Below are 9,072 nucleotides of genomic sequence, written 5' to 3' on the forward strand. Positions count from 1 at the left end.
TAGAAGCTAGGAATTGTCAAAAATTGCTAAGGGAAATAAAAGAACACAGAGGTAAAATGTATGGCCAGCAGAGTTGAAGACAATAGGAGAGTTTAAATATACTGGGAATAAAATGAATCCTATCAATGGCTATGTTCAGTTTCTAGATAGACAATTCTACCATTTCTATGATAACACAGAAAAGGCAGATGTTTCCATTAAATATTTCTGTTCTGTGTTTGGAAAAAAACACAGATGATGTATTTATGTCATCCAATAATGATGATGATATATTTCCCATTCCAACAGTAACTCCAAAGGATGTTAAATAGAAACGACAGCAAGAGAATGCAAAGAAAAATACGCATGAAAGAAGGGACCGAAAAATTACCAAATAATAACAAAAATCAGCCATTGGAAGACCAGGAAACTCTAAATTATATCAATGTGAAACTAATTATCCAACAAAATAGCACGGTGTAGCTGTACAGCAGCAAGAGCTAGAGCCACCTGGTTGTATTTCCCTCCCACCTAAGCCAGTGAGTGTGTGGGAGAGGGAAAGGCAGCCTCCTATTGTTGGCACAGCCCCATCTATGGTCCTGCTAGTTCCCCTGCAAGTCTGCCCTCACCCCCCCCCCCCACACACACACACACCCTCACCAGCAGTGGCGGAGAAAGCACAGTAACGCGACCCCAGCTTGCGCTGCTCTCCAGCTGTGCTGCTGCACTTCCTGGCGGGAAGTGCAGGAATCATCCCGCCCATCCCCTGGAGTGGCATGGCCGGAGAGCAGCATGAACTGAAGCCACCTTGATGCTTCTTCTCTGCAGCTGCCAGTGAATGTCAGGGCACAGACTCCTGCTACTGGCATCAGCCTCACTAGTCTCCCTCTTTTCTTGGGGGGTGCACCCCCATATTGCCCCTGATTATATGATTCTGGTCTATTCCTAGAGCTCATCTGCAAAACATGTCAGTGGTGGTTTCATGTAAGTAATTATAGACTGTAATCAAGTCACCCATAAACCGTGAGAAGCTAAATATATTGAGCAGCTTACAATTTTCACTATTGAGCAGACATTCCAATCCATTCTGAACCTTCTGCAGTTTATCAACATCCTTCTTGAACTGTGGGCACCAGAAGCAGACATAATTTTCTAAAAGTGGTGACATCCATGCCAAATATAAAAGGTAATATTACTTCTTTATACCTACTCAAGATTCCCGGATGAGTCATTCAAGGATCACAGTAGCCTTTTTTTAGTCCACTGGGAGTTTATGTTCACCTGATTACCCATTGTGAGCCCTAACTCTCTTTGGAAGCCACTACTTGCCTAGCTAGTGTACCCCATCCTTTAAGTACGGTCTACATTCTTTGCTCCTAGACTTATATTTGGCTATATTAAAATGCACTTGGAAGTGAAGCCAGTATTCCTCAGCATAGCCCTAGCCCCAATTTCATACAACCAAACAATTCCTTTCCCATGCTCTCCATGGCTGCTGCTATGAGCATTCTGAAGTAGAAGTGTCAATAAATATGTCCTGTTTAAAACTTTTGGGGAGCAAGAAACGAGAGTTCTGAAATTTAACTTTCACTTTCTTATACTGGTGATGGTACTGCTGTGTGTTATATCTGTAGCTGCTGAGGTGTAGTCCTGAGGGGTTCCCTTCCACATCTGCAAATGCCTGATCTAGATAAGGAAGAGAAAAAACACTTGAGGTGACATTTTCTGTGAGATCTTACAAGCCAGTGCCACCTCAGACTGTGAGCAAAGGCCCTGGAGGGTGACCATATCAGACAACCTGGAAAAGGAAAGAGTGGACATAAGAAAAGCACATGAGTCCCATCAGAAAAAAGAGAGGAAGATGCACTAGGCTATAATGGGACCTTTCTCGACACAAACACAGGTGATAAATACACCTGTGGAGCTACAAGTTCAACAATCCAAGGACTCCAGCAGAGCACCTGTCTATGCCCTGCCCTCTACATTCCACATGGAAACAGCAACTGTACCGCTACCACTACTAGTCGACACCAGAGGACATTAAGGACAACCACAACTTCAGAAACACTAACCTGTGAGAGTCTCAGTTGATGCATGTGTAGCTAAAGTGGACATGAATGTTCCTTTCCCCTTCTTTAAGCTTTGCTTCATAAATGCATTAAAATCTTAATGCATTTGCCTTTAACTTGCACTGAATTTGTGTTTACGGTACTCAGTAAAACTCTATATGGGGTCTATATCTATTCTGCTCTAGTCCCTGTAGCGTAGACATGACTTGAGTATGTTCTTTCAGTCCCTTTGTTAGAATGAATACAAGGTCATATTTTGGACTCATACCAATATGCAATACATACACAGTTATGGTCATATTTTGCTGCAGACAGAAACAATACTACCACAGTTGGTCCTCTCTCAGTAGAGATACTAAGATCTGGATACTCGCTGGGTATCATAGAATCATAGAATACTAGGACTGGAAAGGACCTTGAGAGGTCATCGAGTCCAGTCCCCTGCCCTCATGGCAGGACCAAATACTGTCTAGACCATCCCTGATAGACATTTATCTAACCTACTCTTAAATATCTCCAGAGATGGGGATTCCACAACCTCCCTGGGCAATTTATTCCAGTGTTTGACCACCCTGACAGTTAGGAACTTTTTCCTAATGTCCAACCTAAACCTCCCTTGCTGCAGATTAAGCCCATTGCTTCTTGTTCTATCCTCAGAGGCCAAGATGAACAAGTTTTCTCCCTCCTCCTTATGACACCCTGGGTATGTCTACACTACCCCGCTAGTTCGAACTAGCGGGGTAATGTATGCATACCGCACTTGCTAATGAAGCCCGGGATTTGAATTTCCCGGGCTTCATTTGCATAAGTGGGGAGCCGCCATTTTTAAAACCCCGCTGGTTCGAACCCCGTGCAGCGCGGCTACATGGGGCTCGAACTAGGTAGTTTGGAATAGGAATCCTAGTCCGAACTACCTAGTTCGAGCCCCGTGTAGCCGCGCTACACGGGGTTCGAAGCAGCGGGGATTTAAAAATGGCGGCTCCCCGCTTATGCTAATGAAGCCCGGAAATTCAAATCCCGGGCCTCATTAGCAAGTGCGGTATGCATACATTACCCCGCTAGTTCGAACTAGCGGGGTAGTGTAGACATACCCCCTTTTAGATATCTGAAAACTGCTATCATGGCCCCCCTCAATCTTCTCTTTTCTCAACTAAACAAACCCAATTCCTTCAGCCTTCCCTCATAGGTCATGTTCTCCAGACCTTTAATCATTCTCATTGCTCTTCGCTGGACCCTCTCCAATTTTTCCACATCTTTCTTAAAATGCTGTGCCCAGAAGTATATGTCTACACCCTAGTTCTAACTAGGGATGCAAATGCAGGCATTTGAGATTGCTAATGAAGCGGGGATTTAAATATCAAAAAATGAGGAGAAACATTAGTTCGAACCAAGGGGTTTGGTTCGAACTAACAAGTCCCAGTGTGCACTTCCTGGTTTGAATCAGCTGTGATTCGAACTAGTGTGGCCACGAGATCATGCTAATGAAGTGAGGGATATTTAAATCCCCACTTCATTAGCAATTTCGAATGCCTGCATTTGCATCCCTAGTTTGACCTAGGGTGCAAGTGTAGACATACCCACAGAGAATGAACTAAGCTCTCAACTAGAATAGGCCTGATGCACTTAGGCAAGGCAATGTGGAAGAGATTTCATTACAGCTCTCCACTCTGTACCAGTACTGCAGATAAACTCATTCTCCCAGGGTGACACATAAGCAGGATTCAATTTTTTTCAAAAACAAGTATGATATTCTAAAACCAGATAGTAGCTTTGGGTTTCAGATACTGTTATTCTTCTTGCGGCCAAGAATTGCTTTAAATCAATGTGCACTGAAATGTATGGGGCTGTGTGACGGGGCGGACAGGCCCCGCACTGATGAGCAGGGGATAGCCCAGGCCCAGCTGGCAGAGAAGGCCCCGCCCCTCCGACCCTGCTGGGCATGCTCCCAGCAGCGGCCGGGTATAAAGGCCGAGGGAGCCCGGCAGTCAAGGAGGCCCCAGGGCGAAGGAGGAGCCGAGGCCGGACCAGTGTTCCTGCAGCCGCTGGGCCCCGAGTCGCCGCCCGCGCTGGACCCCGACGCGGAGGACGCAGCTGCCGACCAAGGGCGGCAGGAGCGCGCCCACAACCCCGACAGGTACTGCCTGAGAGGCGAAGGGGCCCGGGGGGAACCAGGGCGTGGTAGGAAGCAGCCCAGGGCAAGGGAAACAAGATTTGGCTCGGCGTGTATCGGCCGGAGCCCCCGCCGGGCCGGCAGGAGCCATAGACCCTGCCTAAAGGGCCCTGGGCTGGGACCCGGTGGAGAGGGAGGGCCCGGGTCCCCCTACCACCCATGTTCTCCCTACCCTGGACAAACAAACCCCGGGCCAGGAGAGGCTTCTCAGAGCGGCTAGGCCTCTCCTACCGTATTGTCCCTGATAGAAGGGCCTGGACTTTTGCATTGAGACTGGAGTACCGTATAGGCCCTGATGGAAGGGCCGGGGCTTTTGCATTGAGACTTTAGTACCGTATTTGCCCTGATAGAAGGGCCTGGACTTTTGCCTTGAGACTTTAGTACCGTATATGCCCGGATAGAAGGGCCGGGACCTTTGCATTGGGACTTTGGGGGCTGGACAGGCCCGGTAGGAGGGGGCCGAACCCCTTGACGGGGGCGTACCCCGCGACAGGCTGCTATTTCTGGGAAGTGGGGGCTTAGTTTTAAGGACAAGAGTAAAACAGATAAAACAAAAGTAGTGTGCAACTCAGTTTTAAAGGGTCATTTTGCATGAATTAAAATCTCTAAGTGGAAGCTTACCTATATGGTGCAAACAAAAATGTTTTCAAGAGAGATTCTCGAGTGGATGAAGAGTGCCTGAGAGACATATTGAGATGTGTTTAGGATGGCTTTTGAGGGCAAGTAAGAGACATATTGAAGGTAACACAGCTTTCCTTTGCAAGTGAGAATGTAAACAAACAAACAAACATCATCCTCACTTATGCATGTGGAAGTCTACATTTTGCTTTTTCCCTTTAAGTGAATGTTCTTTCCCTTCCAGGAATGCAAAAGGGAGTAACATTTCAAAATGAATTCTTAATCTAGCCTATGTATATTACTACTCCTATCGTGCAGTAGCACATGATAAATACACGAAAGGTTGAGTGATGCTCAGTAATGGGTTTCTTAAGAACCTAAGATGTGCTTTGTGCTTCACACACTAATGAATCATACATCTCCCAGAATGGGGCATTTATAACCCAAGGATACATCTACACTAAGAGTGGAAGTATTTCTTCTAGCACAGGTGGGCTTATATGCACTAGCTTTGACTGAACTGGTGTACCAAAACTAGATGTGTAGCCGCAGCATCACAGGTGGCCGGACAGACTAGCCATTTGAGTTTGTATCTAGAGCCCCGAATGTGTCTGTATTTGGGTCAGTTACCCCAACTGGCTGACATGGTTACACTTCAATTTTTAGCACACTAGTTTGTTCAAAGCTAGCATGAGTACATCTACTTGAGTTCGAAGTAGGATTAAAACAAGAATGTGGGTTACAGGCCATGATTAGCTTTTAGCAGATGAATTTTGTTTGTTCCATTTTCTTAATAATTCAACCTCATTTTATAAGTAGTGTGCATTTTTCATAACTTCTTGCAGGAGGAGGGAAGATGGAATATAGGAAGTGGCAAGAGTTCATGAGATAACAGGAAATTAGAGGAGAAAAGAGAGGAGGAGCGATGGGGCAGAAAGAGTACATGAAGAATAAAGCAGTTCAGTAGTGAAGATCTGAAAGAAAAGAGTGGGTAGGCTGGGGGAAGGCCACAAAACTGGGGGTATGTCTACACTACCCTCCTAGTTCGAACTAGAAGGGTAATGTAGGCATACCGCACTTGCAAATGAAGCCCGGGATTTGAATTTCCCGGGCTTCATTTGCATAAGCGGGGAGCCGCCATTTTTAAAACCCCGCTGGTTCGAACCCCGTGCAGCGCGGCTACACGGGGCTCGAACTAGTAGTTCGGACTAGGATTCCTATTCCAAACTACCTAGTTCGAGCCCCATGTAGCCGCGCTGCACGGGGTTCGAACCAGCGGGGTTTTAAAAATGGCGGCTCCCCACTTATGCAAATGAAGCCCGGGAAATTCAAATCCCGGGCTTCATTTGCAAGTGCGGTATGCCTACATTACCCTTCTAGTTCAAACTAGGAGGGTAGTGTAGACATACCCTGAGAGACTAGCAATACATGGTAGCACAAGGATAGAGTCTGTGGTGGAAAAAGATAACAGTTAATTTGTGAAGGTAGCAAGAAATGAATCAAAATGAGCAGTGCTCAGACATTAATCAAAATTGTCAGGAACAATATACTGTTAGCTACAAAAAGACCAACGGCATGCATAATGTAATGGAAGAATTGTCTAAAAACAGCAGTTATTAAATTGGAGGCAATGAATGAAACATCACAGTGGAAACTGGCAGCGTTAAATAAATAGGTATACTTAGAATATTGAAGGAACACACAAAACAGCTGTTTAGATGGCAGATGAAATTCAGAAGTGCAGGCAAAAGCTTATTGATAGGGTTCAAGCAGTGACAGAGTCACTGGAGGGTCTGATAGTATTTACCCCATTACTCTTGAGCTATGGTGAGGCCAGGGGCCTGGAGAATTTCTCCATTATGTGTTCAGGAAGTGAGGTGTCATGTATTGTGTGTTCAGGAAGAACACTTGATAGAATATACACTATAGTGAACTTGCATCCATCAATTTGGATTTTAGATTGCAGCAGAAACACTTGCCTATTCTTCAATAAGGAGAATTAAATCACTGTTAGAACAGTTTCCCTTTTTTCATCAATCCTTCTGTGCTGTCTATTGGTAAGGCAAGATCCATTCCGAAAAGAAATAGCAAAGAACTGTTAAAGTAGAGATTTTGTTTGTTTGTGTTTTGGTTTTGTACATTATTTCTCACCTTTTTGTTGGGAAATTTTCCAATTAGCTCCATTTGTATTCTTGTAGGGTATGTCTACACTACCCTCCTAGTTCGAACTAGGAGGGTAATGTATGCATACCGCACTTGCTAATGAAGCCCGGGATTTGAATTTCCCGGGCTTCATTAGCATAAGCGGGGAGCCGCCATTTTTAAATCCCCGCTGCTTCGAACCCCGTGTAGCGCGGCTACACGGGGCTCGAACTAGGTAGTTCGGACTAGGGTGCCTATTCCGAACTACCGGTACACCTCGTTTCACGAGGAGTAACGGTAGTTCGGAATAGGACCCTAGTCCGAACTACCTAGTTCGAGCCCCGTGTAGCCGCGCTACACGGGGTTCGAAGCAGCGGGGATTTAAAAATGGCGGCTCCCCGCTTATGCTAATGAAGCCCGGGAAATTCAAATCCCGGGCTTCATTAGCAAGTGCGGTATGCATACATTACCCCGCTAGTTCGAACTAGCGGGGTAGTGTAGACATACCCGTAGTCCCATATAAACTGAACTACCTCTCCGATGGGTTAGGTAGTTATTGGATGCCCTTATGCATTCTTATGGATCCAGATCTCATCTACAGTTGATTGGTATAGCTCCACTATAGTGAATGGAGCTGTACTGGTGTCAACTGCTGAGAATGTGATTCCATTATCTTCATTTCATCAGGGCTCTCATTGTTTCAGTAGCATTGCTGGTAGAATTAGATACTGTACACCATAAATAATGGTTGCAGAATATGAGGTTAAAGCATACCTCTTCCCTTCCATGAAGGGAAATTCCAAAGCTACACACTTCAAGCAGCCTGTTTATTACTCTCTGGGGGTATGTCTACACTACCCCGCTAGTTCGAACTAGCGGGGTAATGTATGCATACCACACTTGCTAATGAAGCATGGGATTTGAATTTCCCGGGCTTCATTAGCATAAGCGGGTGGCCGCCATTTTTAAATCCCCGCTGCTTGCAACCCCGTGTAGCGCGGCTACACGGGGCTTGAACTAGGTAGTTCGGACTAGGTTCCTATTCCGAACTACTGTTACTCCACGCCATCATATTGCAAGTGTTGCTGCATCTGCATGACACAGTCATGAGGCTACTTCCCCATCTGGACCCAGACCAGAGGTACGAAGGGTTCGTCAGTCATGCAGCCCCACTGCCCTTGCCTCCAAACTTCTTTGTGGACAGGCATTTTTGGAGGCTTGACACCAGCTCTGACTGGTGGGACCGGCTCGTTATGCAGCTCTGGGATGACCAAGAGTGGCTACGCAACTTCCAGATGTGAAAGACCACTTTCCAGGAGCTGTGTACCTGGCTCGTCCCTGCTCTGCAACGGCAAGATACCCACCTGCGGCCCACTATCCCCATGGAAAAGAGGGTCGCCATTGCCCTCTGGAAGCTGGCAACCCCCGACAGCTACCGCTGCATGGGACACCAATTTGGAGTGGGCAGGTCTACTGTTGGCTACATCCTGATGGAGGTAAGTCATTTTCTGGGGACAGTCACAGTTTGGGGTGGGGGGAAGGGAGACTGTCAGGAATGGCAAAGTGGAGTGTGAGTGGGAGGGAGCTCCTCCACTCACCCTGAAGTGTTGGGGGGGGAGTTCTGAGGAGGGGATTCCCGGGGTGTTTGAGAGGGAAGGTGGGTAGTGGGTTCTCCTCCTAAGAGATAAGGCACCCCTTCTATCATTTTGTTGTCTGTCTCATTCTACAGGTGGTGAGGGCCATCAATTCGGAGCTGCTGAGCAGGCTCGTCTGTCTAGCAGATCTGGACAGCGTCGTGGCCGGCTTTGCTGCCCTTGGCTTCCCGAATTGTGGAGGAGCGCTCGATGGGACACACATTCCAATCCGTGCACCGCCCCATCGAGCAGCCCAATTCATTAACAGAAAGGGCTACTTTTCTATGGTCCTCCAGGCCCTGGTCGACCATCGTGGCCAGTTTTCTGACATTTGTATTGGGTGGTCAGGGCGGGCACACGATGCCCGCATCTTCAGGAACTCGTACCTCTACCGGAGGCTTCAGGCAGGAACATTTTTCCCGCATCACTTTGCGGTTGTGGATGTGCACATGCCGGTGTG

Source organism: Pelodiscus sinensis, chromosome 3, assembly GCF_052426305.1.
Source record: "Pelodiscus sinensis isolate ZL-2025 chromosome 3, ASM5242630v1, whole genome shotgun sequence".
In the NCBI taxonomy this organism is placed as follows: domain Eukaryota; kingdom Metazoa; phylum Chordata; order Testudines; family Trionychidae; genus Pelodiscus; species Pelodiscus sinensis.